Source organism: Zingiber officinale, chromosome 5B (genome assembly GCF_018446385.1).
Source record: "Zingiber officinale cultivar Zhangliang chromosome 5B, Zo_v1.1, whole genome shotgun sequence".
In the NCBI taxonomy this organism is placed as follows: domain Eukaryota; kingdom Viridiplantae; phylum Streptophyta; class Magnoliopsida; order Zingiberales; family Zingiberaceae; genus Zingiber; species Zingiber officinale.
The window spans coordinates 12,272,486-12,277,731 of record NC_055995.1 but is presented as its reverse complement, the minus strand read 5'-3'; positions in this window follow the sequence as shown (position 1 = coordinate 12,277,731).

Below are 5,246 nucleotides of genomic sequence, written 5' to 3'. Positions count from 1 at the left end.
GTGTTTTCTTTAATTAGTTGAGTTCCTATTCTTTATTAATTTGATATGCCACTTTGCATGTCACTTGGCACATCAAATTAATAAAGATTGAAACTCATTGTAATTAAAGCAAACACGTGTAGTAAGGAGTCCCAAGTCGTATTTTTCCAAAGGTAACTAGCAAGCTATGTGAGTACTCTAGAATTGAATCACATGAAATTATTATATCAACAAGGCCCGTATGGCATTTCCACCTGATTCACATCATAAATTGAATTCATCTAATAAAATCAAGTTTAGAGCCAGAGAAGGATTATTCTCTTCTTAACATGATCCAATATCTTCCCATTCATAATTCAATCACAGCATATACAATCACCAATCGAACTTGTAGAATCCAAATTTACATTTCATTCACACTCGTAATCAAAGTCCACAATTAAACTCAATTGCTCATTCACAATACATTGTTCAAAGATAAACAATCAAATCCTCAGGTTAAGCTTTCAACAAGTAAACTAAATTACAGCAACAATTAATCTCAAGAGTTCAACCACAGTAAAGTTTAACAAAGACACTACTCAAGAGCTCAAGTTTAATATCCAACATACAAGCAAGTTAACCATCACAAGATATATTGTATTGAACAAGAAATTTCCAAACTAAGTAACCTAACCTACAAACAAACAGCAAAAGTATCAGATCTAAATCAATTCTAATAGATTAGTAAGATTGGGATTTTAAAGCATGAAATCGAAATCGGAAACACAAGATTCAAAAAAAAATGAAATCACAATGTAAAGAATCAGATCTAAAGATCTGAGCAAGTTTAAGAGCAATTCTAAGACAAAAACAAGAAATCTGAAACCTAACATTCCACAAACCAAAATCCGTTACCAAAACTTCTCCACTCTGCTGTAAAACAGAGGTGCCTTCGGGAACCTCCCCTCAAACACCCAACAATCAATAGACAAGCTTCCAACTATTACCAGGGAACGTTCACAGCTCTTGGAAACCTCCCCTCAAACTCACATCTATCTGATAATCTCACCAGCCGAAAACAGAACTGAATTCTGTGAATTCACAAAACTAAGTTGGTTGATCAGATCTACTTAGCTTCGCTGTGGAATGAAGATCGGATGAAGATCAGAAACTTCAAGAAACCTCCCTCAAAGCTCTGGTGGATGCGAAGATCGCCGTTCAAGAAACCTCCCTCAAACAGGAACGCTCGATGAAGCAGAACCCAAATCATAGTTGAAGAAACCTCCCTTCTGCCACTTTCTGCCCTCGGAAGATGAACGTCGGTCGCTCAAAATCGCCGTCGGAGAAGAAGTTTGATATCGGATCTGGAATCGTGGAACGGGACCTCGGCGTCGTGGAGAAGAAGAAGAAATTAGTAGAGTGTCGCGAGGAAACGCCGAGCCCACTGGGTACTGTAGCTTCTCGGGGTTTTTAAATCCTCCTCAAAACCGATCAGATGACCAAGAATGCTCTGATCTTGATCAACAGTGGAGATATCTCAGATCAGAATAATAACCTTTGGATCTTCATCAATGGCTCAGATATGCTTCCTCATTAGGTCGGATGAGCTGGATCTTCAACGGATGGCTCAGATCTGCTTGATCTTCAATGGACTATCCAAAACACTACAAAGCTTGATCGCCTCGTTTAACCCTAGATTTGAACCCAAGTGCGGTTTGATTTGATCGGGTCCATGACCCTTTTGATGCCTACAAAATAAGAATCAAATATTTGCACCAAATACCATGATAATAAGCTAATTTGCAATTAAGTCCAAGATAAAATGAAATTATGAAATGTAGAGTAAATATGACTTTAAGCAATGAAAATATCATTAAAAATATGCATTATGAATCAAGATAATATAGCTAAAATCATGGTTATCAATTCCCCCACACTTAATCTTGGATGTCTCGTTCAAGTAAAGAAAACTAAAATCATCTCCACACAAATTTCCTAGCAATACCTAGAAGATGGTAAGAAGTAATTAACTAAGGTCATCTTAAAGATCACAAACAATCATGAATACAGTCCAAACAATAATCAGTAGGTATGGTAGTTTCAATCCAACTGAAAGATTAAGCAAGATACAATCTCACACAGAATTTACCTATTCTAGCCCTCCACTCAAAAATGCATATTAGTGGAGCTCACTCAATGCAACTCACAACATTTCACTACCATAAGCTTGCTTATTTTCTAATTCTCCACCACTATAAACATAGAATACATGAATCAAAAGGATTTTATCATTAAGAATTAAAATGGAATCAAAAAGAACAATGAAAGTGAATAGAATAGGCAAAAGAAAATAATTTCATGAAAAATATGAGAAGATGAGAGTATTGGAGGAATATACTTGATGAGTTGACCATTTTGATGTGAAAAGAGATGAATACCATTTGTTTTTAACAATTCAAAAGACCAAGCTAAACTCCCCTTCAATTTGATGGCTAACATAGAATCTTGATACTCTATCTTCCATATTTGATACTCTTTTGATGTGTCATTTTCTCTTCTCTTCTACACTGTTCTTGCACTTCAATTTCAACATTTAGAAGCTAAATCAATCTCACCTCAATTTATGAAAAAGAACTCCCTCCCCCACACTTAAAATATTGACCGTCTAGGGCAATACAAAACATCATGCTTTCCAATTCTTGACACACTTTAATCACTGTTTTATATTCATTCTGCAAAATTTCTTACTTTCTCTGTTTCTGTGTCAATCTGAACATTCCCTGCTGTCAACTTCTCTTCTTCTATACTCATAAATATTAGCTTCATTGATCACCTACAACAGCATCTGTTAAGACAACTCAATAATCTTAGCTCAAGGTTTCACTAAAATCAAGCCTTTTCAGTCTTCAAGATAAGTTCCAGAAATCAGTTGCTAATCAAGAACTTCAGTAAGTTTTTGCATATAAACTGATTAGAATTACAGACTATTTTCATTTCTACAGCTTCCTGTAAGTTCCTGTGTATCAAACAGATTATGAATGCATACATAATACATACTCCTAGTTTTACTTGAGTCTTCCATTAACTAGACAATTGTAGGAAGAGCTTAGCACACACGTGCTAATTTTAGAAATAAATCTGATTTCTGAATTTCATTTCTGCAGATCTCAATTAAATTTTGAACAGAGTTAGAGAAACCATCTTGAAACTTACTGGTTTCTACAGATCTTGCCACATTTCATCTGCTTATAACAGAATTTCCAGCTCTCCTAAACATTTGAAAATGCATACATGTTGCACTTGTATAAAATAGAACTCATATTTTGAAATTTCCACAATTACAGAATCTAAGGCTGGTTTTTAAAATCTGTAGCTAAAGACAAAATTAGAGTTTCAAAGTCACTTCAGCAAAAATCACAAAGAATTCAGTTTGAAAAAGATTCAAACTGTTTTTGGTTAGAAATGGCTTGAATGTTTGGCACACATGCATCAACTCAGAAATTCCTCTTTAATTTCTTTCAGCATACGAAATGTAAGTGATAAGGATAGTTAAAGTATCTAGCAACTTCACCAATTTACAACATCAACTTCTGTCTCAAAGATACCGAATTAATCTATTCAGCGAAGAGAGAAATTGGTACTATAGGCAATGTTGATTTATGAAGAAAATCTACATATGCGAGTTTCTGTAATTCTGAGCTGAACAAATTATGGTATTTGCTTCTCCAAAAGTCTGAAAACAAGTTTCCAATTTGGCTCTGAACAAAAAATTTTCATTTTTCTTTGTTTCCCACATTGCAGTTTCTTTTGCAAACATCAGATAGTTCCAATAATTCCAAGGCTTTATCAGCAATAACATCCCAAATTCAGAAACTCAACTCCAAGAAATAGCTTCTCTGAAATTCAGATTCCAGGTTTTGGTCTCAAGAATTCAATTCAAATGAATCCAAGTATTGAAATAACTTGAAGTTCATTCTTGAATCAAGTTTCAGAGCTGAAAGTTAAGGTAGTTACAACTTGTATCATGGCAAATTTAGATTTTGGTAATTCTGGAAGTCATCTGTCAATGAAAAGATAATAAGTTTACTTTAGTTATGTCATGTTCAGAAAGCTGCACAAAGAATTAAGCACACCACAGATTGCAATCACTCTATGAAACTAGTAGTATAAAGACTTCACTTGAAGCTGTGGTTGGTTAACATTAGAATTTCAATCTGCTTACAAATCTTGAATTCTCCTCTGATCAGATAGCTCTGATTAAGGTTTAGCATGCTTTGATTTGATACAATAAGCTGTGTTTCCTGCGACTTCATTCAATTTCAATGAAATATCTGTAATTCAACAATTTAGAAACTTAATACAATAAGGTTCCAATTCAAATCAGTTTCAACAAGTCTGGCAAGCCTGCACTAACAGAGCATTGAAATGGAAGAATGGCAGATCAGATTTCAGAAATTGAAGCATTCCCTGGCCCATAAAAATATATCTCAGCAACACAATTTCAGAATTAGCAGATCAAATTCTGGACTCGAAAAGTGAACAATCAGCAATCCAAATTTGAAATTCAATGATTATTGCAACCCAAATGGAAATTGATACAAAAATGACACACACAAATCAAAAAGTTGCAAAGAACTTAATATTCTTGGTTAAAAACTATTTGAATTCCTTGTTTCATTCTTTGAACTTGCATAAACCAGATTTGAAAATGGATATTATGAACTCTTAACAGTTGGAGTGATCAACAACATTTAACCAGGAACTTCAAAAAATTCAGATTAAGACAGCAGTAATTATCAATCTCTTAAAATCTTCACTGATTAGGCTCTGACATTTAATCCCAATAAATAATCTCATTACTGTAAAATCATCACTACAGAATACTTCAGCTATTCAACAGATACTACAGTTCATAGCTTGTAACCACAACTTCAGCAACAAATTATTTTGTACCTTGTCTGGCTTCTGTTTACTGCATTTCTGATTTCAACCTCCAAATACTAATAGAGCTTCACAAATACTAAACTTCCACCTCTGAATTCCTGCATCTCTGCAAAATTCCAGCTCCAACCGTAATATTCAGTCTCAGTTCTGAAATTCTTACATTGCCCCATTTCCAGCAATTTAACACTGTCTTAATTCTGTCTAGATTTTACTTTCTGATTACTCTTAAAAATCCAAGACTTGAAGTTAAATCTCATTAGTATATCTCATTTAATTCTCCACAAATGAAGGCTTAACTTCAATCTAATCACCATTACTCAAATTAATAAAGTTTCTATAGT